This window comes from Acipenser ruthenus, chromosome 44 (assembly GCF_902713425.1).
Source record: "Acipenser ruthenus chromosome 44, fAciRut3.2 maternal haplotype, whole genome shotgun sequence".
Classification (NCBI taxonomy): domain Eukaryota; kingdom Metazoa; phylum Chordata; class Actinopteri; order Acipenseriformes; family Acipenseridae; genus Acipenser; species Acipenser ruthenus.
Genome location: NC_081232.1, coordinates 5,592,826 through 5,609,816, shown reverse-complemented (window position 1 = coordinate 5,609,816; position 16,991 = coordinate 5,592,826). Strand labels below are relative to the sequence as shown.

At 43.5% G+C, this 16,991-nt stretch overlaps 42 non-coding genes and 34 pseudogenes across 42 annotated transcripts; all 76 read left to right on the top strand.

Annotated features, from left to right (window-relative positions):
* Positions 1-82: 82 nt before the first annotated feature.
* On the top strand, positions 83-201 carry LOC131718693 (5S ribosomal RNA). The gene has a single exon (XR_009317589.1). It is a non-coding gene; the product is annotated as a 5S ribosomal RNA (ribosomal RNA).
* Positions 202-301: 100 nt separating this feature from the next.
* LOC131719575 (5S ribosomal RNA) lies at positions 302-420 on the top strand. The gene has a single exon (XR_009318474.1). It is a non-coding gene; the product is annotated as a 5S ribosomal RNA (ribosomal RNA).
* Positions 421-520: 100 nt separating this feature from the next.
* LOC131712687 (5S ribosomal RNA) lies at positions 521-639 on the top strand. Its single transcript, XR_009314578.1, has one exon. It is a non-coding gene; the product is annotated as a 5S ribosomal RNA (ribosomal RNA).
* A 100-nt stretch (positions 640-739) lies between these two features.
* LOC131713809 (5S ribosomal RNA) lies at positions 740-858 on the top strand (annotated as a pseudogene).
* A 114-nt stretch (positions 859-972) lies between these two features.
* Positions 973-1,081, top strand: LOC131715251 (5S ribosomal RNA; annotated as a pseudogene).
* Positions 1,082-1,192: 111 nt separating this feature from the next.
* On the top strand, positions 1,193-1,301 carry LOC131715345 (5S ribosomal RNA; annotated as a pseudogene).
* Positions 1,302-1,414: 113 nt separating this feature from the next.
* Positions 1,415-1,533, top strand: LOC131711371 (5S ribosomal RNA). Its single transcript, XR_009313255.1, has one exon. It is a non-coding gene; the product is annotated as a 5S ribosomal RNA (ribosomal RNA).
* A 114-nt stretch (positions 1,534-1,647) lies between these two features.
* LOC131710618 (5S ribosomal RNA) lies at positions 1,648-1,766 on the top strand. The gene has a single exon (XR_009312501.1). It is a non-coding gene; the product is annotated as a 5S ribosomal RNA (ribosomal RNA).
* A 114-nt stretch (positions 1,767-1,880) lies between these two features.
* LOC131710290 (5S ribosomal RNA) lies at positions 1,881-1,999 on the top strand. Its single transcript, XR_009312162.1, has one exon. It is a non-coding gene; the product is annotated as a 5S ribosomal RNA (ribosomal RNA).
* A 100-nt stretch (positions 2,000-2,099) lies between these two features.
* On the top strand, positions 2,100-2,218 carry LOC131719574 (5S ribosomal RNA). Its single transcript, XR_009318473.1, has one exon. It is a non-coding gene; the product is annotated as a 5S ribosomal RNA (ribosomal RNA).
* A 100-nt stretch (positions 2,219-2,318) lies between these two features.
* On the top strand, positions 2,319-2,437 carry LOC131714075 (5S ribosomal RNA; annotated as a pseudogene).
* Positions 2,438-2,537: 100 nt separating this feature from the next.
* LOC131713864 (5S ribosomal RNA) lies at positions 2,538-2,656 on the top strand (annotated as a pseudogene).
* A 114-nt stretch (positions 2,657-2,770) lies between these two features.
* Positions 2,771-2,879, top strand: LOC131715958 (5S ribosomal RNA; annotated as a pseudogene).
* Positions 2,880-2,990: 111 nt separating this feature from the next.
* Positions 2,991-3,099, top strand: LOC131715532 (5S ribosomal RNA; annotated as a pseudogene).
* A 100-nt stretch (positions 3,100-3,199) lies between these two features.
* On the top strand, positions 3,200-3,318 carry LOC131719573 (5S ribosomal RNA). The gene has a single exon (XR_009318472.1). It is a non-coding gene; the product is annotated as a 5S ribosomal RNA (ribosomal RNA).
* Positions 3,319-3,432: 114 nt separating this feature from the next.
* LOC131714177 (5S ribosomal RNA) lies at positions 3,433-3,561 on the top strand (annotated as a pseudogene).
* Positions 3,562-3,661: 100 nt separating this feature from the next.
* Positions 3,662-3,780, top strand: LOC131719572 (5S ribosomal RNA). The gene has a single exon (XR_009318471.1). It is a non-coding gene; the product is annotated as a 5S ribosomal RNA (ribosomal RNA).
* Positions 3,781-3,880: 100 nt separating this feature from the next.
* On the top strand, positions 3,881-3,989 carry LOC131715204 (5S ribosomal RNA; annotated as a pseudogene).
* Positions 3,990-4,103: 114 nt separating this feature from the next.
* On the top strand, positions 4,104-4,222 carry LOC131710652 (5S ribosomal RNA). The gene has a single exon (XR_009312534.1). It is a non-coding gene; the product is annotated as a 5S ribosomal RNA (ribosomal RNA).
* Positions 4,223-4,322: 100 nt separating this feature from the next.
* On the top strand, positions 4,323-4,441 carry LOC131712746 (5S ribosomal RNA). Its single transcript, XR_009314635.1, has one exon. It is a non-coding gene; the product is annotated as a 5S ribosomal RNA (ribosomal RNA).
* Positions 4,442-4,555: 114 nt separating this feature from the next.
* LOC131713722 (5S ribosomal RNA) lies at positions 4,556-4,674 on the top strand (annotated as a pseudogene).
* A 111-nt stretch (positions 4,675-4,785) lies between these two features.
* Positions 4,786-4,904, top strand: LOC131719571 (5S ribosomal RNA). Its single transcript, XR_009318470.1, has one exon. It is a non-coding gene; the product is annotated as a 5S ribosomal RNA (ribosomal RNA).
* Positions 4,905-5,018: 114 nt separating this feature from the next.
* LOC131716018 (5S ribosomal RNA) lies at positions 5,019-5,127 on the top strand (annotated as a pseudogene).
* A 100-nt stretch (positions 5,128-5,227) lies between these two features.
* On the top strand, positions 5,228-5,336 carry LOC131715956 (5S ribosomal RNA; annotated as a pseudogene).
* Positions 5,337-5,450: 114 nt separating this feature from the next.
* On the top strand, positions 5,451-5,559 carry LOC131714214 (5S ribosomal RNA; annotated as a pseudogene).
* A 111-nt stretch (positions 5,560-5,670) lies between these two features.
* LOC131710162 (5S ribosomal RNA) lies at positions 5,671-5,789 on the top strand. Its single transcript, XR_009312031.1, has one exon. It is a non-coding gene; the product is annotated as a 5S ribosomal RNA (ribosomal RNA).
* Positions 5,790-5,903: 114 nt separating this feature from the next.
* LOC131719569 (5S ribosomal RNA) lies at positions 5,904-6,022 on the top strand. Its single transcript, XR_009318468.1, has one exon. It is a non-coding gene; the product is annotated as a 5S ribosomal RNA (ribosomal RNA).
* Positions 6,023-6,136: 114 nt separating this feature from the next.
* Positions 6,137-6,255, top strand: LOC131709751 (5S ribosomal RNA). Its single transcript, XR_009311613.1, has one exon. It is a non-coding gene; the product is annotated as a 5S ribosomal RNA (ribosomal RNA).
* Positions 6,256-6,369: 114 nt separating this feature from the next.
* LOC131712595 (5S ribosomal RNA) lies at positions 6,370-6,488 on the top strand. Its single transcript, XR_009314486.1, has one exon. It is a non-coding gene; the product is annotated as a 5S ribosomal RNA (ribosomal RNA).
* Positions 6,489-6,588: 100 nt separating this feature from the next.
* LOC131714164 (5S ribosomal RNA) lies at positions 6,589-6,707 on the top strand (annotated as a pseudogene).
* A 100-nt stretch (positions 6,708-6,807) lies between these two features.
* Positions 6,808-6,916, top strand: LOC131715203 (5S ribosomal RNA; annotated as a pseudogene).
* A 114-nt stretch (positions 6,917-7,030) lies between these two features.
* Positions 7,031-7,149, top strand: LOC131719568 (5S ribosomal RNA). Its single transcript, XR_009318467.1, has one exon. It is a non-coding gene; the product is annotated as a 5S ribosomal RNA (ribosomal RNA).
* A 114-nt stretch (positions 7,150-7,263) lies between these two features.
* LOC131716161 (5S ribosomal RNA) lies at positions 7,264-7,372 on the top strand (annotated as a pseudogene).
* Positions 7,373-7,486: 114 nt separating this feature from the next.
* On the top strand, positions 7,487-7,605 carry LOC131719567 (5S ribosomal RNA). Its single transcript, XR_009318466.1, has one exon. It is a non-coding gene; the product is annotated as a 5S ribosomal RNA (ribosomal RNA).
* Positions 7,606-7,705: 100 nt separating this feature from the next.
* On the top strand, positions 7,706-7,814 carry LOC131715202 (5S ribosomal RNA; annotated as a pseudogene).
* Positions 7,815-7,928: 114 nt separating this feature from the next.
* On the top strand, positions 7,929-8,047 carry LOC131713060 (5S ribosomal RNA). The gene has a single exon (XR_009314948.1). It is a non-coding gene; the product is annotated as a 5S ribosomal RNA (ribosomal RNA).
* A 100-nt stretch (positions 8,048-8,147) lies between these two features.
* LOC131712745 (5S ribosomal RNA) lies at positions 8,148-8,266 on the top strand. The gene has a single exon (XR_009314634.1). It is a non-coding gene; the product is annotated as a 5S ribosomal RNA (ribosomal RNA).
* A 114-nt stretch (positions 8,267-8,380) lies between these two features.
* Positions 8,381-8,499, top strand: LOC131711635 (5S ribosomal RNA). The gene has a single exon (XR_009313521.1). It is a non-coding gene; the product is annotated as a 5S ribosomal RNA (ribosomal RNA).
* A 111-nt stretch (positions 8,500-8,610) lies between these two features.
* On the top strand, positions 8,611-8,729 carry LOC131719566 (5S ribosomal RNA). Its single transcript, XR_009318465.1, has one exon. It is a non-coding gene; the product is annotated as a 5S ribosomal RNA (ribosomal RNA).
* Positions 8,730-8,843: 114 nt separating this feature from the next.
* Positions 8,844-8,952, top strand: LOC131716017 (5S ribosomal RNA; annotated as a pseudogene).
* A 100-nt stretch (positions 8,953-9,052) lies between these two features.
* Positions 9,053-9,161, top strand: LOC131715904 (5S ribosomal RNA; annotated as a pseudogene).
* A 114-nt stretch (positions 9,162-9,275) lies between these two features.
* On the top strand, positions 9,276-9,394 carry LOC131712781 (5S ribosomal RNA). The gene has a single exon (XR_009314670.1). It is a non-coding gene; the product is annotated as a 5S ribosomal RNA (ribosomal RNA).
* A 114-nt stretch (positions 9,395-9,508) lies between these two features.
* On the top strand, positions 9,509-9,617 carry LOC131715201 (5S ribosomal RNA; annotated as a pseudogene).
* A 100-nt stretch (positions 9,618-9,717) lies between these two features.
* Positions 9,718-9,836, top strand: LOC131712729 (5S ribosomal RNA). Its single transcript, XR_009314618.1, has one exon. It is a non-coding gene; the product is annotated as a 5S ribosomal RNA (ribosomal RNA).
* A 114-nt stretch (positions 9,837-9,950) lies between these two features.
* LOC131713584 (5S ribosomal RNA) lies at positions 9,951-10,069 on the top strand (annotated as a pseudogene).
* A 114-nt stretch (positions 10,070-10,183) lies between these two features.
* On the top strand, positions 10,184-10,302 carry LOC131711634 (5S ribosomal RNA). The gene has a single exon (XR_009313520.1). It is a non-coding gene; the product is annotated as a 5S ribosomal RNA (ribosomal RNA).
* Positions 10,303-10,416: 114 nt separating this feature from the next.
* LOC131716016 (5S ribosomal RNA) lies at positions 10,417-10,525 on the top strand (annotated as a pseudogene).
* Positions 10,526-10,625: 100 nt separating this feature from the next.
* On the top strand, positions 10,626-10,744 carry LOC131714178 (5S ribosomal RNA; annotated as a pseudogene).
* Positions 10,745-10,844: 100 nt separating this feature from the next.
* LOC131709989 (5S ribosomal RNA) lies at positions 10,845-10,963 on the top strand. Its single transcript, XR_009311854.1, has one exon. It is a non-coding gene; the product is annotated as a 5S ribosomal RNA (ribosomal RNA).
* A 100-nt stretch (positions 10,964-11,063) lies between these two features.
* On the top strand, positions 11,064-11,182 carry LOC131710907 (5S ribosomal RNA). The gene has a single exon (XR_009312790.1). It is a non-coding gene; the product is annotated as a 5S ribosomal RNA (ribosomal RNA).
* Positions 11,183-11,296: 114 nt separating this feature from the next.
* LOC131716475 (5S ribosomal RNA) lies at positions 11,297-11,405 on the top strand (annotated as a pseudogene).
* A 114-nt stretch (positions 11,406-11,519) lies between these two features.
* On the top strand, positions 11,520-11,638 carry LOC131719565 (5S ribosomal RNA). The gene has a single exon (XR_009318464.1). It is a non-coding gene; the product is annotated as a 5S ribosomal RNA (ribosomal RNA).
* A 100-nt stretch (positions 11,639-11,738) lies between these two features.
* Positions 11,739-11,857, top strand: LOC131710854 (5S ribosomal RNA). Its single transcript, XR_009312736.1, has one exon. It is a non-coding gene; the product is annotated as a 5S ribosomal RNA (ribosomal RNA).
* A 100-nt stretch (positions 11,858-11,957) lies between these two features.
* On the top strand, positions 11,958-12,076 carry LOC131719564 (5S ribosomal RNA). The gene has a single exon (XR_009318463.1). It is a non-coding gene; the product is annotated as a 5S ribosomal RNA (ribosomal RNA).
* A 100-nt stretch (positions 12,077-12,176) lies between these two features.
* On the top strand, positions 12,177-12,295 carry LOC131719563 (5S ribosomal RNA). Its single transcript, XR_009318462.1, has one exon. It is a non-coding gene; the product is annotated as a 5S ribosomal RNA (ribosomal RNA).
* Positions 12,296-12,409: 114 nt separating this feature from the next.
* LOC131710606 (5S ribosomal RNA) lies at positions 12,410-12,528 on the top strand. Its single transcript, XR_009312488.1, has one exon. It is a non-coding gene; the product is annotated as a 5S ribosomal RNA (ribosomal RNA).
* A 114-nt stretch (positions 12,529-12,642) lies between these two features.
* LOC131710949 (5S ribosomal RNA) lies at positions 12,643-12,761 on the top strand. Its single transcript, XR_009312831.1, has one exon. It is a non-coding gene; the product is annotated as a 5S ribosomal RNA (ribosomal RNA).
* Positions 12,762-12,875: 114 nt separating this feature from the next.
* Positions 12,876-12,994, top strand: LOC131711507 (5S ribosomal RNA). The gene has a single exon (XR_009313393.1). It is a non-coding gene; the product is annotated as a 5S ribosomal RNA (ribosomal RNA).
* Positions 12,995-13,094: 100 nt separating this feature from the next.
* On the top strand, positions 13,095-13,213 carry LOC131719562 (5S ribosomal RNA). The gene has a single exon (XR_009318461.1). It is a non-coding gene; the product is annotated as a 5S ribosomal RNA (ribosomal RNA).
* Positions 13,214-13,313: 100 nt separating this feature from the next.
* LOC131719561 (5S ribosomal RNA) lies at positions 13,314-13,432 on the top strand. Its single transcript, XR_009318460.1, has one exon. It is a non-coding gene; the product is annotated as a 5S ribosomal RNA (ribosomal RNA).
* A 100-nt stretch (positions 13,433-13,532) lies between these two features.
* LOC131712703 (5S ribosomal RNA) lies at positions 13,533-13,651 on the top strand. The gene has a single exon (XR_009314594.1). It is a non-coding gene; the product is annotated as a 5S ribosomal RNA (ribosomal RNA).
* Positions 13,652-13,765: 114 nt separating this feature from the next.
* Positions 13,766-13,874, top strand: LOC131715200 (5S ribosomal RNA; annotated as a pseudogene).
* A 114-nt stretch (positions 13,875-13,988) lies between these two features.
* Positions 13,989-14,097, top strand: LOC131715860 (5S ribosomal RNA; annotated as a pseudogene).
* Positions 14,098-14,197: 100 nt separating this feature from the next.
* Positions 14,198-14,306, top strand: LOC131715199 (5S ribosomal RNA; annotated as a pseudogene).
* Positions 14,307-14,406: 100 nt separating this feature from the next.
* On the top strand, positions 14,407-14,525 carry LOC131719560 (5S ribosomal RNA). Its single transcript, XR_009318459.1, has one exon. It is a non-coding gene; the product is annotated as a 5S ribosomal RNA (ribosomal RNA).
* Positions 14,526-14,639: 114 nt separating this feature from the next.
* LOC131715198 (5S ribosomal RNA) lies at positions 14,640-14,748 on the top strand (annotated as a pseudogene).
* A 114-nt stretch (positions 14,749-14,862) lies between these two features.
* On the top strand, positions 14,863-14,981 carry LOC131710853 (5S ribosomal RNA). The gene has a single exon (XR_009312735.1). It is a non-coding gene; the product is annotated as a 5S ribosomal RNA (ribosomal RNA).
* A 114-nt stretch (positions 14,982-15,095) lies between these two features.
* On the top strand, positions 15,096-15,214 carry LOC131711450 (5S ribosomal RNA). Its single transcript, XR_009313333.1, has one exon. It is a non-coding gene; the product is annotated as a 5S ribosomal RNA (ribosomal RNA).
* Positions 15,215-15,314: 100 nt separating this feature from the next.
* On the top strand, positions 15,315-15,433 carry LOC131714281 (5S ribosomal RNA; annotated as a pseudogene).
* Positions 15,434-15,530: 97 nt separating this feature from the next.
* Positions 15,531-15,639, top strand: LOC131715859 (5S ribosomal RNA; annotated as a pseudogene).
* Positions 15,640-15,739: 100 nt separating this feature from the next.
* LOC131715196 (5S ribosomal RNA) lies at positions 15,740-15,848 on the top strand (annotated as a pseudogene).
* Positions 15,849-15,938: 90 nt separating this feature from the next.
* Positions 15,939-16,057, top strand: LOC131713743 (5S ribosomal RNA; annotated as a pseudogene).
* A 114-nt stretch (positions 16,058-16,171) lies between these two features.
* Positions 16,172-16,280, top strand: LOC131715195 (5S ribosomal RNA; annotated as a pseudogene).
* Positions 16,281-16,394: 114 nt separating this feature from the next.
* LOC131719558 (5S ribosomal RNA) lies at positions 16,395-16,513 on the top strand. The gene has a single exon (XR_009318457.1). It is a non-coding gene; the product is annotated as a 5S ribosomal RNA (ribosomal RNA).
* Positions 16,514-16,627: 114 nt separating this feature from the next.
* On the top strand, positions 16,628-16,746 carry LOC131711449 (5S ribosomal RNA). Its single transcript, XR_009313332.1, has one exon. It is a non-coding gene; the product is annotated as a 5S ribosomal RNA (ribosomal RNA).
* A 100-nt stretch (positions 16,747-16,846) lies between these two features.
* Positions 16,847-16,965, top strand: LOC131713750 (5S ribosomal RNA; annotated as a pseudogene).
* The last annotated feature ends 26 nt before the right edge of the window (positions 16,966-16,991 follow it).

The window sequence follows — 16,991 nt, the reverse complement described above, 5'->3', positions numbered from 1 at the left end:
ATGTGTGGAGGACAAAAGGAAATTTTGGAGGAATCACCCCCAGCTCACTAAACATAAAAGTCATGAAAGCAGAAATGCAATCGCCTGCGGCCACACCACCTTGAATAAGCCTGATCTCGTCTGATCTCAGAAGCTAAGCAAAGTTGGGCTTGGTTAGTACTTGGATGGGAGACCACCTGGGAATATCAAGTGCTGCAGGCATTACATTTTACAATTGAAATGTGTGGAGGACAAAAGGAAATTTTGGAGGAATCACCCCCAGCTCACTAAACATAAAAGTCATGAAAGCAGAAATGCAAACGCCTGCGGCCACACCACCTTGAATAAGCCTGATCTCGTCTGATCTCAGAAGCTAAGCAATGTTGGGCTTGGTTAGTACTTGGATGGGAGACCACCTGGGAATATCAAGTGCTGCAGGCATTACATTTTACAATTGAAATGTGTGGAGGACAAAAGGAAATTTTGGAGGAATCACCCCCAGCTCACTAAACATAAAAGTCATGAAAGCAGGAATGCAATCTCCTGCGGCAACACCACCTTGAATAAGCCTGATCTCGTCTGATCTCAGAAACTAAGCAATGTTGGGCTTGGTTAGTACTTGGATGGGAGACCACCTGGGAATATCAAGTGCTGCAGGCATTACATTTTACAATTGAAATGTGTGGAGGACAAAAGGATATTTTGGAGGAATCACCCCCAGCTCACTAAACATAAAAGTCATGAAAGCAGAAACGCAATCTCCTGCGGCCACACCACCTTAAATAAGCCTGATCTCGACTGATCTCAGAAGCTAAGCAATGTTGGGCTTGGTTAGTACTTGGATGGGAGACCACCTGGGAATATCAAGTGCTGCAGGCATTACATTTTTGTAATTACATTTTACAATTGAAATGTGTGGAGGACAAAAGGAAATTTTGGAGGAATCACCCCCAGCTCACTAAACATAAAAGTCATGAAAGCAGAAATGCAATCGCCTGCGGCCAAACCACCTTGAATAAGCCTGATCTCAGAAGCTAAGCAATGTTGGGCTTGGTTAGTACTTGGATGGGAGACCACCTGGGAATATCAAGTGCTGCAGGCATTACATTTTTGTAATTACATTTTACAATTGAAATGTGTGGACAAAAGGAAATTTTGGAGGAATCACCCCCAGCTCACTAAACATAAAAGTCATGAAAGCAGAAATGCAATCGCCTGCGGCCACACCACCTTGAATAAGCCTGACCTCAGAAGCTAAGCAATGTTGGGCTTGGTTAGTACTTGGATGGGAGACCACCTGGGAATATCAAGTGCTGCAGGCATTACATTTTTGTAATTACATTTTACAATTGAAATGTGTGGAGGACAAAGGAAATTTTGGAGGAATCACCCCCAGCTCACTAAACATAAAAGTCATGAAAGCAGAAATGCAATCGCCTGCGGCCACACCACCTTGAATAAGCCTGATCTCGTCTGATTTCAGAAGCTAAGCAATGTTGGGCTTGGTTAGTACTTGGATGGGAGACCACCTGGGAATATCAAGTGCTGCAGGCATTACATTTTTGTAATTACATTTTACAATTGAAATGTGTGGAGGACAAAAGGAAATTTTGGAGGAATCACACCCAGCTCACTAAACATAAAAGTCATGAAAGCAGAAATGCAATCGCCTGCGGCCACGCCACCTTGAATAAGCCTGATCTCGTCTGATCTCAGAAGCTAAGCAATGTTGGGCTTGGTTAGTACTTGGATGGGAGACCACCTGGGAATATCAAGTGCTGCAGGCATTACATTTTTGTAATTACATTTTACAATTGAAATGTGTGGAGGACAAAAGGAAATTTTGGAGGAATCACCTCCAGCTCACTAAACATAAAAGTCATGAAAGCAGAAATGCAATCGCCTGCGGCCACACCACCTTGAATAAGCCTGATCTCGTCTGATCTCAGAAGCTAAGCAATGTGGGGCTTGGTTAGTACTTGGATGGGAGACCACCTGGGAATATCAAGTGCTGCAGGCATTACATTTTACAATTGAAATGTGTGGAGGACAAAAGGAAATTTTGGAGGAATCACCCCCAGCTCACTAAACATAAAAGTCATGAAAGCAGAAATGCAATCGCCTGCGGCCACACCACCTTGAATAAGCCTGATCTCGTCTGATCTCAGAAGCTAAGCAATGTTGGGCTTGGTTAGTACTTGGATGGGAGACCACCTGGGAATATCAAGTGCTGCAGGCATTACATTTTACAATTGAAATGTGTGGAGGACAAAAGGAAATTTTGGAGGAATCACCCCCAGCTCACTAAACATAAAAGTCATGAAAGCAGGAATGCAATCTCCTGCGGCAACACCACCTTGAATAAGCCTGATCTCGTCTGATCTCAGAAACTAAGCAATGTTGGGATTGGTTAGTACTTGGATGGGAGACCACCTGGGAATATCAAGTGCTGCAGGCATTACATTTTACAATTGAAATGTGTGGAGGACAAAAGGAAATTTTGGAGGAATCACCCCCAGCTCACTAAACATAAAAGTCATGAAAGCAGAAATGCAATCTCCTGCGGCCACACCACCTTAAATAAGCCTGATCTTGTCTGATCTCAGAAGCTAAGCAATGTTGGGCTTGGTTAGTACTTGGATGGGAGACCACCTGGGAATATCAAGTGCTGCAGGCATTACATTTTTGTAATTACATTTTACAATTGAAATGTGTGGAGGACAAAAGGAAATTTTGGAGGAATCACCCCCAGCTCACTAAACATAAAAGTCATGAAAGCAGAAATGCAATCGCCTGCGGCCACACCACCTTGAATAAGCCTGATCTCCGAAGCTAAGCAATGTTGGGCTTGGTTAGTACTTGGATGGGAGACCACCTGGGAATATCAAGTGCTGCAGGCATTACATTTTTGTAATTACATTTTACAATTGAAATGTGTGGACAAAAGGAAATTTTGGAGGAATCACCCCCAGCTCACTAAACATAAAAGTCATGAAAGCAGAAATGCAATCGCCTGCGGCCACACCACCTTGAATAAGCCTGATCTCAGAAGCTAAGCAATGTTGGGCTTGGTTAGTACTTGGATGGGAGACCACCTGTGAATATCAAGTGCTGCAGGCATTACATTTTACAATTGAAATGTGTGGAGGACAAAAGGAAATTTTGGAGGAATCACCCCCAGCTCACTAAACATAAAAGTCAAGAAAGCAGAAATGCAATCGCCTGCGGCCACACCACCTTGAATAAGCCTGATCTCGTCTGATCTCAGAAGCTAAGCAATGTTGGGCTTGGTTAGTACTTGGATGGGAGACCACCTGGGAATATCAAGTGCTGCAGGCATTACATTTTTGTAATTACATTTTACAATTGAAATGTGTGGAGGACAAAAGGAAATTTTGGAGGAATCACCCCCAGCTCACTAAACATAAAAGTCATGAAAGCAGAAATGCAATCGCCTGCGGCCACACCACCTTGAATAAGCCTGATCTCGCCTGATCTCGTCTGATCTCAGAAGCTAAGCAATGTTGGGCTTGGTTAGTAATTGGATGGGAGACCACCTGGGAATATCAAGTGCTGCAGGCATTACAATTTACAATTGAAATGTGTGGAGGACAAAAGGAAATTTTGGAGGAATCACCCCCAGCTCACTAAACATAAAAGTCATGAAAGCAGAAATGCAATCGCCTGCGGCCACACCACCTTGAATAAGCCTGATCTCGTCTGATCTCAGAAGCTAAGCAATGTTGGGCTTGGTTAGTACTTGGATGGGAGACCACCTGGGAATATCAAGTGCTGCAGGCACTACATTTTACAATTGAAATGTGTGGAGGACAAAAGGAAATTTTGGAGGAATCACCCCCAGCTCACTAAACATAAAAGTCATGAAAGCAGAAATGCAATCGCCTGCGGCCACACCACCTTGAATAAGCCTGATCTCAGAAGCTAAGCAATGTTGGGCTTGGTTAGTACTTGGATGGGAGACCACCTGGGAATATCAAGTGCTGCAGGCATTACATTTTTGTAATTACATTTTACAATTGAAATGTGTGGAGGACAAAAGGAAATTTTGGAGGAATCACCCCCAGCTCACTAAACATAAAAGTCATGAAAGCAGAAATGAAATCGCCTGCGGCCACACCACCTTGAATAAGCCTGATCTTGTCTGATCTCAGAAGCTAAGCAATGTTGGGCTTGATTAGTACTTGGATGGGAGACCACCTGGGAATATCAAGTGCTGCAGGCATTACATTTTACAATTGAAATGTGTGGTGGACAAAAGGAAATTTTGGAGGAATCACCCCCAGCTCACTAAACATAAAAGTCATGAAAGCAGAAATACAATCGCCTGCGGCCACACCACCTTGAATAAGCCTGATCTCGCATGATCTCAGAAGCTAAGCAATGTTGGGCTTGGTTAGTACTTGGATGGGAGACCACCTGGGAATATCAAGTGCTGCAGGCATTACATTTTTGTAATTACATTTTACAATTGAAATGTGTGGAGGACAAAAGGAAATTTTGGAGGAATCACCCCCAGCTCACTAAACATAAAAGTCATGAAAGCAGAAATGCAATCGCCTGCGGCCACACCACCTTGAATAAGCCTGATCTCGCCTGATCACAGAAGCTAAGCAATGTTGGGCTTGGTTAGTACTTGGATGGGAGACCACCTGGGAATATCAAGTGCTGCAGGCATTACATTTTTGTAATTACATTTTACAATTGAAATGTGTGGACAAAAGGAAATTTTGGAGGAATCACCCCCAGCTCACTAAACATAAAAGTCATGAAAGCAGAAATGCAATCGCCTGCGGCCACACCACCTTGAATAAGCCTGATCTCGTCTGATCTCAGAAGCTAAGCAATGTTGGGCTTGGTTAGTACTTGGATGGGAGACCACCTGGGAATATCAAGTGCTGCAGGCATTACATTTTTGTAATTACATTTTACAATTGAAATGTGTGGAGGACAAAAGGAAATTTTGGAGGAATCACCCCCAGCTCACTAAACATAAAAGTCATGAAAGCAGAAATGCAATCGCCTGCGGCCACACCACCTTGAATAAGCCTGATCTCAGAAGCTAAGCAATGTTGGGCTTGGTTAGTATTTAGATGGGAGACCACCTGGGAATATCAAGTGCTGCAGGCATTACATTTTACATTTGAAATGTGTGGTGGACAAAAGGAAATTTTGGAGGAATCACCCCCAGCTCACTAAACATAAAAGTCATGAAAGCAGAAATGCAATCGCCTGCGGCCACACCACCTTGAATAAGCCTGATCTCCGAAGCTAAGCAATGTTGGGCTTGGTTAGTACTTGGATGGGAGACCACCTGGGAATATCAAGTGCTGCAGGCATTACATTTTTGTAATTACATTTTACAATTGAAATGTGTGGAGGACGAAAGGAAATTTTGGAGGAATCACCCCCAGCTCACTAAACATAAAAGTCATGAAAGCAGAAATGCAATCGCCTGCGGCCATACCACCTTGAATAAGCCTGATCTCAGAAGCTAAGCAATGTTGGGCTTGGTTAGTACTTGGATGGGAGACCACCTGGGAATATCAAGTGCTGCAGGCATTACATTTTTGTAATTACATTTTACAATTGAAATGTGTGGACAAAAGGAAATTTTGGAGGAATCACCCCCAGCTCACTAAACATAAAAGTCATGAAAGCAGAAATGCAATCGCCTGTGGCCACACCACCTTGAATAAGCCTGATCTCGTCTGATCTCAGAAGCTAAGCAATGTTGGGCTTGGTTAGTACTTGGATGGGAGACCACCTGGGAATATCAAGTGCTGCAGGCATTACATTTTTGTAATTACATTTTACAATTGAAATGTGTGGAGGACAAAAGGAAATTTTGGAGGAATCACCCCCAGCTCACTAAACATAAAAGTCATGAAAGCAGAAATGCAATCGCCTGCGGCCACACCACCTTGAATAAGCCTGATCTCGTCTGATCTCAGAAGCTAAGCAATGTTGGGCTTGGTTAGTACTTGGATGGGAGACCACCTGGGAATATCAAGTGCTGCAGGCATTACATTTTTGTAATTACATTTTACAATTGAAATGTGTGGAGGACAAAAGGAAATTTTGGAGGAATCACTCCCAGCTCACTAAACATAAAAGTCATGAAAGCAGAAATGCAATCGCCTGCGGCCACACCACCTTGAATAAGCCTGATCTCGTCTGATCTCAGAAGCTAAGCAATGTTGGGCTTGGTTAGTACTTGGATGGGAGACCACCTGAGAATATCAAGTGCTGCAGGCATTACATTTTTGTAATTACATTTTACAATTGAAATGTGTGGAGGACAAAAGGAAATTTTGGAGGAATCACCCCCAGCTCACTAAACATAAAAGTCATGAAAGCAGAAATGCAATCGCCTGCGGCCACACCACCTTGAATAAGCCTGATCTTGTCTGATCTCAGAAGCTAAGCAGTGTTGGGCTTGGTTAGTACTTGGATGGGAGACCACCTGGGAATATCAAGTGCTGCAGGCATTACATTTTACAATTGAAATGTGTGGAGGACAAAAGGAAATTTTGGAGGAATCACCCCCAGCTCACTAAACATAAAAGTCATGAAAGCAGAAATGCAATCACCTGCGGCCACACCACCTTGAATAAGCCTGATCTCGCCTGATCTCAGAAGCTAAGCAATGTTGGGCTTGGTTAGTACTTGGATGTGAGACCACCTGGGAATATCAAGTGCTGCAGGCATTACATTTTACAATTGAAATGTGTGGAGGACAAAAGGAAATTTTGGAGGAATCACCCCCAGCTCACTAAACATAAAAGTCATGAAAGCAGAAATGCAATCGCCTGCGGCCACACCACCTTGAATAAGCCTGATCTCAGAAGCTAAGCAATGTTGGGCTTGGTTAGTACTTGGATGGGAGACCACCTGGGAATATCAAGTGCTGCAGGCATTACATTTTTGTAATTACATTTTACAATTGAAATGTGTGGAGGACAAAAGGAAATTTTGGAGGAATCACCCCCAGCTCACTAAACATAAAAGTCATGAAAGCAGAAATGCCATCGCCTGCGGCCACACCACCTTGAATAAGCCTGATCTCGTCTGATCTCAGAAGCTAAGCAATGTTGGGCTTGGTTAGTACTTGGATGGGAGACCACCTGGGAATATCAAGTGCTGCAGGCATTACATTTTTGTAATTACATTTTACAATTGAAATGTGTGGTGGACAAAAGGAAATTTTGGAGGAATCACCCCCAGCTCACTAAACATAAAAGTCATGAAAGCAGAAATGCAATCGCCTGCGGCCACACCACCTTGAATAAGCCTGATCTCAGAAGCTAAGCAATGTTGTGCTTGGTTAGTACTTGGATGGGAGACCACCTGGGAATATCAAGTGCTGCAGGCATTACATTTTTGTAATTACATTTTACAATTGAAATGTGTGGAGGACAAAAGGAAATTTTGGAGGAATCACCCCCAGCTCACTAAACATAAAAGTCATGAAAGCAAAAATGCAATCGCCTGCGGCCACACCACCTTGAATAAGCCTGATCTCGTCTGATCTCAGAAGCTAAGCAATGTTGGGCTTGGTTAGTACTTGGATGGGAGACCACCTGGGAATATCAAGTGCTGCAGGCACTACATTTTACAATTGAAATGTGTGGAGGACAAAAGGAAATTTTGGAGGAATCACCCCCAGCTCACTAAACATAAAAGTCATGAAAGCAGAAATGCAATCGCCTGCGGCCACACCACCTTGAATAAGCCTGATCTCAGAAGCTAAGCAATGTTGGGCTTGGTTAGTACTTGGATGGGAGACCACCTGGGAATATCAAGTGCTGCAGGCATTACATTTTTGTAATTACATTTTACAATTGAAATGTGTGGAGGACAAAAGGAAATATTGGAGGAATCACCCCCAGCTCACTAAACATAAAAGTCATGAAAGCAGAAATGAAATCGCCTGCGGCCACACCACCTTGAATAAGCCTGATCTTGTCTGATCTCAGAAGCTAAGAAATGTTGGGCTTGATTAGTACTTGGATGGGAGACCACCTGGGAATATCAAGTGCTGCAGGCATTACATTTTACAATTGAAATGTGTGGTGGACAAAAGGAAATTTTGGAGGAATCACCCCCAGCTCACTAAACATAAAAGTCATGAAAGCAGAAATACAATCGCCTGCGGCCACACCACCTTGAATAAGCCTGATCTCGCATGATCTCAGAAGCTAAGCAATGTTGGGCTTGGTTAGTACTTGGATGGGAGACCACCTGGGAATATCAAGTGCTGCAGGCATTACATTTTTGTAATTACATTTTACAATTGAAATGTGTGGAGGACAAAAGGAAATTTTGGAGGAATCACCCCCAGCTCACTAAACATAAAAGTCATGAAAGCAGAAATGCAATCGCCTGCGGCCACACCACCTTGAATAAGCCTGATCTCGCCTGATCTCAGAAGCTAAGCAATGTTGGGCTTGGTTAGTACTTGGATGGGAGACCACCTGGGAATATCAAGTGCTGCAGGCATTACATTTTTGTAATTACATTTTACAATTGAAATGTGTGGACAAAAGGAAATTTTGGAGGAATCACCCCCAGCTCACTAAACATAAAAGTCATGAAAGCAGAAATGCAATCGCCTGCGGCCACACCACCTTGAATAAGCCTGATCTCGTCTGATCTCAGAAGCTAAGCAATGTTGGGCTTGGTTAGTACTTGGATGGGAGACCACCTGGGAATATCAAGTGCTGCAGGCATTACATTTTTGTAATTACATTTTACAATTGAAATGTGTGGAGGACAAAAGGAAATTTTGGAGGAATCACCCCCAGCTCACTAAACATAAAAGTCATGAAAGCAGAAATGCAATCGCCTGCGGCCACACCACCTTGAATAAGCCTGATCTCAGAAGCTAAGCAATGTTGGGCTTGGTTAGTATTTAGATGGGAGACCACCTGGGAATATCAAGTGCTGCAGGCATTACATTTTACATTTGAAATGTGTGGTGGACAAAAGGGAATTTTGGAGGAATCACCCCCAGCTCACTAAACATAAAAGTCATGAAAGCAGAAATGCAATCGCCTGCGGCCACACCACCTTGAATAAGCCTGATCTCACAAGCTAAGCAATGTTGGGCTTGATTAGTACTTGGATGGGAGACCACCTGGGAATATCAAGTGCTGCAGGCATTACATTTTTGTAATTACATTTTACAATTGAAATGTGTGGAGGCCAAAAGGAATTTTTGGAGGAATCACCCCCAGCTCACTAAACATAAAAGTCATGAAAGCAGAAATGCAATCACCTGCGGCCACACCACCTTGAATAAGCCTGATCTCGTCTGATCTCTGAAGCTAAGCAATGTTGGGCTTGGTTAGTACTTGGATGGGAGACCACCTGGGAATATCAAGTGCTGCAGGCATTACATTTTTGTAATTACATTTTACAATTGAAATGTGTGGAGGCCAAAAGGAAATTTTGGAGGAATCACCCCCAGCTCACTAAACATAAAAGTCATGAAAGCAGAAACGCAATCGCCTGCGGCCACACCACCTTGAATAAGCCTGATCTCAGAAGCTAAGCAATGTTGGGCTTGGTTAGTACTTGGATGGGAGACCACCTGGGAATATCAAGTGCTGCAGGCATTACATTTTACAATTGAAATGTGTGGAGGACAAAAGGAAATTTTATAGGAATCACCCCCAGCTCACTAAACATAAAAGTCATGAAAGCAGAAATGCAATCGCCTGCGGCCACACCACTTTGAATAAGCCTGATCTCGTCTTATCTCAGAAGCTAAGCAATGTTGGGCTTGGTTAGTACTTGGATGGGAGACCACCTGGGAATATCAAGTGCTGCAGGCATTACATTTTTGTAATTACATTTTACAATTGAAATGTGTGGAGGCCAAAAGGAAATTTTGGAGGAATCACCCCCAGCTCACTAAACATAAAAGTCATGAAAGCAGAAATGCAATCGCCTGCGGCCACACCACCTTGAATAAGCCTGATCTCGCATGATCTCAGAAGCTAAGCAATGTTGGGCTTGGTTAGTACTTGGAAGGGAGACCACCTGGGAATATCAAGTGCTGCAGGCATTACATTTTTGTAATTACATTTTACAATTGAAATGTGTGGAGGACAAAAGGAAATTTTGGAGGAATCACCCCCAGCTCACTAAACATAAAAGTCATGAAAGCAGAAATGCAATCGCCTGCGGCCACACCACCTTGAATAAGCCTGATCTCGCCTGATCTCAGAAGCTAAGCAATGTTGGGCTTGGTTAGTACTTGGATGGGAGACCACCTGGGAATATCAAGTGCTGCAGGCATTACATTTTTGTAATTACATTTTACAATTGAAATGTGTGGAGGACAAAAGGAAATTTTGGAGGAATCACCCCCAGCTCACTAAACATAAAAGTCATGAAAGCAGAAATGCAATCGCCTGCGGCCACACCACCTTGAATAAGCCTGATCTCAGAAGCTAAGCAATGTTGGGCTTGGTTAGTATTTAGATGGGAGACCACCTGGGAATATCAAGTGCTGCAGGCATTACATTTTACATTTGAAATGTGTGGTGGACAAAAGGAAATTTTGGAGGAATCACCCCCAGCTCCCTAAACATAAAAGTCATGAAAGCAGAAATGCAATCGCCTGAGGCCACACCACCTTGAATAAGCCTGATCTCGTCTGATCTCAGAAGCTAAGCACTGTTGGGCTTGGTTAGTACTTGGATGGGAGACCACCTGGGAACATCATGTGCTGCAGGCATCACATTTTACAATTGAAATGTGTGGAGGACAAAAGGAAATTTTGGAGGAATCACCCCCAGCTCACTAAACATAAAAGTCATGAAAGCAGAAATGCAATCGCCTGCGGCCACACCACCTTGAATAAGCCTGATCTCGTCTGATCTCAGAAGCTAAGCAATGTTGGGCTTGCTTAGTACTTGGATGGGAGACCACCTGGGAATATCAAGTGCTGCAGGCATTACATTTTACAATTGAAATGTGTGGAGGACAAAAGGAAATTTTGGAGGAATCACCCCCAGCTCCCTAAACATAAAAGTCATGAAAGCAGAAATGCAATCGCCTGCGGCCACACCACCTTGAATAAGCCTGATTTCGTCTGATCTCAGAAGCTAAGCAATGTTGGGCTTGGTTAGTACTTGGATGGGAGACCACCTGGGAATATCAAGTGCTGCAGGCATTACATTTTTGTAATTACATTTTACAATTGAAATGTGTGGAGGACAAAAGGAAATTTTGTAGGAATCACCCCCAGCTCCCTAAACATAAAAGTCATGAAAGCAGAAATGCAATCGCCTGCGACCACACCACCTTGAATAAGCCTGATCTCTGAAGCTAAGCAGTGTTGGGCTTGGTCAGTACTTGGATGGGAGACCACCTGGGAATATCAAGTGCTGCAGGCATTACATTTTTGTAATTACATTTTACAATTGAAATGTGTGGAGGACAAAAGGAAATTTTGGAGGAATCACCCCCAGCTCACTAAACATAAAAGTCATGAAAGCAGAAATGCAATCGCCTGCGGCCACACCACCTTGAATAAGCCTGATCTCGTCTGATCTCAGAAGCTAAGCAATGTTGGGCTTGGTTAGTACTTGGATGGGAGACCACCTGGGAATATCAAGTGCTGCAGGCATTACGTTTTACAATTGAAATGTGTGGAGGACAAAAGGAAATTTTGGAGGAATCACCCCCAGCTCACAAAACATAAAAGTCATGAAAGCAGAAGTGCATTCACCTGCGGCCACACCACCTTGAATAAGCCTGATCTCGTCTGATCTCAGAAGCTAAGCAATGTTGGGCTTGGTTAGTACTTGGATGGGAGACCACCTGGGAATATCAAGTGCTGCAGGCATTACATTTTACAATTGAAATGTGTGGAGGACAAAAGGAAATTTTGGAGGAATCACCCCCAGCTCACTAAACATAAAAGTCATGAAAGCAGAAATGCAATCGCCTGCGGCCACACCACCTTGAATAAGCCTGATCTCGTCTGATCTCAGAAGCTAAGCAATGTTGGGCTTGGTTAGTACTTGGATGGGAGACCACCTGGGAATATCAAGTGCTGCAGGCATTACATTTTACAATTGAAATGTGTGGAGGACAAAAGGAAATTTTGGAGGAATCACCCCCAGCACCCTAAACATAAAAGTCATGAAAGCAGAACTGCACTCGCCTGCGGCCACACCACCTTGAATAAGCCTGATCTCGTCTGATCTCAGAAGCTAAGCAATGTTGGGCTTGGTTAGTACTTGGATGGGAGACCACCTGGGAATATCAAGTGCTGCAGGCATTACATTTTTGTAATTACATTTTACAATTGAAATGCGTGGACGACAAAAGGAAATTTTGGAGGAATCACCCCCAGCTCCCTAAACATAAAAGTCATGAAAGCAGAAATGCAATCGCCTGCGGCCACACCACCTTGAATAAGCCTGATCTCGTCTGATCTCAGAAACTAAGCAGTGTTGGGCTTGGTTAGTACTTGGATGGGAGACCACCTGGGAATATCAAGTGCTGCAGGCATTACATTTTTGTAATTACATTTTACAATTGAAATGTGTGGAGGACAAAAGGAAATTTTGGAGGAATCACCCCCAGCTCACTAAACATAAAAGTCATGTAAGCAGAAATGCAATCGCCTGCGGCCACACCACCTTGAATAAGCCTGATCTCGTCTGATCTCAGAAGCTAAGCAATGTTGGGCTTGGTTAGTACTTGGATGGGAGACCACCTGGGAATATTAAGTGCTGCAGGCATTACATTTTTGTAATTAAATTTTACAATTGAAATGTGTGGACGACAAAAGGAAATTTTGGAGGAATCACCCCCAGCTCACTAAACATAAAAGTCATGAAAGCAGAAATGCAATCGCCTGCGGCCACACCACCTTGAATAAGCCTGATCTCGTCTGATCTCAGAAGCTAAGCAATGTTGGTCTTGGTTAGTACTTGGATGGGAGACCACCTGGGAATATCAAGTGCTGCAGGCATTACATTTTACAATTGAAATGTGTGGAGGACAAAAGGAAATTTTGGAGGAATCACCCCCAGCTCACTAAACATAAAAGTCATGAAAGCAGAAATGCAATCGCCTGCGGCCACACCACCTTGAATAAGCCTGATCTCGTCTGATCTCAGAAGCTAAGCAATGTTGGGCTTGGTTAGTACTTGGATGGGAGACCACCTGGGAATATCAAGTGCTGCAGGCATTACATTTTACAATTGAAATGTGTGGAGGACAAAAGGAAATTTTGGAGGAATCACCCCCAGCTCACTAAACATAAAAGTCATGAAAGCAGAAATGCAATCGCCTGCGGCCACACCACCTTGAATAAGCCTGATCTCGTCTGATCTCAGAAGCTAAGCAATGTTGGGCTTGGTTAGTACTTGGATGGGAGACCACCTGGGAATATCAAGTGCTGCAGGCATTACATTTTACAATTGAAATGTGTGGAGGACAAAAGGAAATTTTGGAGGAATCACCCCCAGCTCACTAAACATAAAAGTCATGAAAGCAGAAATGCAATCGCCTGCGGCCACACCACCTTGAATAAGCCTGATCTCGTCTGATCTCAGAAGCTAAGCAATGTTGGGCTTGGTTAGTACTTGGATGGGAGACCACCTGGGACTATCAAGTGCTGCAGGCATTACATTTTTGTAATTACATTTTACAATTGAAATGTGTGGAGGACAAAAGGAAATTTTGGAGGAATCACCCCCAGCTCACTAAACATAAAAGTCATGAAAGCAGAAATGCAATCGCCTGCGGCCACACCACCTTGAATAAGCCTGATCTCAGAAGCTAAGCAATGTTGGGCTTGGTTAGTACTTGGATGGGAGACCACCTGGGAATATCAAGTGCTGCAGGCATTACATTTTTGTAATTACATTTTACAATTGAAATGTGTGGAGGACAAAAGGAAATTTTGGAGGAATCACCCCCAGCTCCCTAAACATAAAAGTCATGAAAGCAGAAATGCAATCGCCTGCGGCCCCACCACCTTGAATAAGCCTGATCTCAGAAGCTAAGCAATGTTGGGCTTGGTTAGTACTTGGATGGGAGACCACCTGGGAATATCAAGTGCTGCAGGCATTACATTTTACAATTGAAATGTGTGGAGGACAAAAGGAAATTTTAGAGGAATCACACCCAGCTCACTAAACATAAAAGTCATGAAAGCAGAAATGCAATCGCCTGCGGCCACACCACCTTGAATAAGCCTGATCTCAGAAGCTAAGCAATGTTGGGCTTGGTTAGTACTTGGATGGGAGACCACCTGGGAATATCAAGTGCTGCAGGCATTACATTTTACAATTGAAATGTGTGAAGGACAAAAGGAAATTTTGGAGGAATCACCCCCAGCTCACTAAACATAAAAGTCATGAAAGCAGAAATGCAATCGCCTGCGGCCACACCACCTTGAATAAGCCTGATCTCGTCTGATCTCAGAAGCTAAGCAATGTTGGGCTTGGTTAGTACTTGGATGGGAGACCACCTGGGAATATCAAGTGCTGCAGGCATTACATTTTTGTAATTACATTTTACAATTGAAATGTGTGGAGGACAAAAGGAAATTTTGGAGGAATCACCCCCAGCTCACTAAACATAAAAGTCATGAAAGCAGAAATGCAATCGCCTGCGGCCACACCACCTTGAATAAGCCTGATCTCAGAAGCTAAGCAATGTTGGGCTTGGTTAGTACTTGGATGGGAGACCACCTGGGAATATCAAGTGCTGCAGGCATTACATTTTTGTAATTACATTTTACAATTGAAATGTGTGGAGGCCAAAAGGAAATTTTGGAGGAATCACCCCCAGCTCACTAAACATAAAAGTCATGAAAGCAGAAATGCAATCACCTGCGGCCACACCACCTTGAATAAGCCTGATCTCGTCTGATCTCAGAAGCTAAGCAATGTTGGGCTTGGTTAGTACTTGGATGGGAGACCACCTGGGAATATCAAGTGCTGCAGGCATTACATTTTTGTAATTACATTTTACAATTGAAATGTGTGGAGGACAAAAGGAAATTTTGGAGGAATCACCCCCAGCTCCCTAAACATAAAAGTCATGAAAGCAGAAATGCAATCGCCTGCGGCCACACCACCTTGAATAAGCCTGATCTCGACTGATCTCAGAAGCTAAGCAATGTTGGGCTTGGTTAGTACTTGGATGGGAGACCACCTGGGAATATCAAGTGCTGCAGGCATTACATTTTACAATTGAAATGTGTGGAGGACAAAAGGAAATTTTGGAGGAATCACCCCCAGCTCACTAAACATAAAAGTCATGAAAGCAGAAATGCAATCGCCTGCGGCCACACCACCATGAATAAGACTGATCTCGTCTGATCTCAGAAGCGAAGCAATTTTGGGCTTGGTTAGTACTTGGATGGGAGACCACCTGGGAATATCAAGTGCTGCAGGCATTACATTTTACAATTGAAATGTGTGGACAAAAGGAAATTTTGGAGGAATCACCCCCAGCTCACTAAACATAAAAGTCATGAAAGCAGAAATGCAATCGCCTGCGGCCCCACCACCTTGAATAAGCCTGATCTCAGAAGCTAAGCAATGTTGGGCTTGGTTAGTACTTGGATGGGAGACCACCTGGGAATATCAAGTGCTGCAGGCATTACATTTTACAATTGAAATGTGTGGAGGACAAAAGTAAATTTTAGAGGAATCACACCCAGCTCACTAAACATAAAAGTCATGAAAGCAGAAATGCAATCGCCTGCGGCCACACCACCTTGAATAAGCCTGATCTCAGAAGCTAAGCAATGTTGGGCTTGGTTAGTACTTGGATGGGAGACCACCTGGGAATATCAAGTGCTGCAGGCATTACATTTTACAATTGAAATGTGTGAAGGACAAAAGGAAATTTTGGAGGAATCACCCCCAGCTCACTAAACATAAAAGTCATGAAAGCAGAAATGCAGCCACACCACCTTGAATAAGCCTGATCTCGTCTGATCTCAGAAGCTAAGCAATGTTGGGCTTGGTTAGTACTTGGATGGGAGACCACCTGGGAATATCAAGTGCTGCAGGCATTACATTTTTGTAATTACATTTTACAATTGAAATGTGTGGAGGACAAAAGGAAATTTTGGAGGAATCACCCCCAGCTCACTAAACATAAAAGTCATGAAAGCAGAAATGCAATCGCCTGCGGCCACACCACCTTGAATAAGCCTGATCTCAGAAGCTAAGCAATGTTGGGCTTGGTTAGTACTTGGATGGGAGACCACCTGGGAATATCAAGTGCTGCAGGCATTACATTTTTGTAATTACATTTTACAATTGAAATGTGTGGAGGACAAAAGGAAATTTAGGAGGAATCACCCCCAGCTCCCTAAACATAAAAGTCATGTAAGCAGAAATGCAATCGCCTGCGGCCACACCACCTTGAATAAGCCTGATCTCGTCTGATCTCAGAAGCTAAGCAATGTTGGGCTTGGTTAGTACTTGGATGGGAGACCACCTGGGAATATCAAGTGCTGCAGGCATTACATTTTTGTAATTACATTTTACAATTGAAATGTGTGGAGGACAAAAGGAAATTTTGGAGGAATCACCCCCAGCTCCCTAAACATAAAAGTCATGAAAGCAGAAATGCAATCGCCTGCGGCCACACCACCTTGAATAAGCCTGATCTCGACTGATCTCAGAAGCTAAGCAATGTTGGGCTTGGTTAGTACTTGGATGGGAGACCACCTGGGAATATCAAGTGCTGCAGGCATTACATTTTACAATTGAAATGTGTGGAGGACAAAAGGAAATTTTGGAGGAATCACCCCCAGCTCACTAAACATAAAAGTCATGAAAGCAGAAAGGCAATCGCCTGCGGCCACACCACCATGAATAAGACTGATCTCGTCTGATCTCAGAAGCGAAGCAATGTTGGGCTTGGTTAGTACTTGGATGGGAGACCACCTGGGAATATCAAGTGCTGCAGGCATTACATTTTACAATTGAAATGTGTGG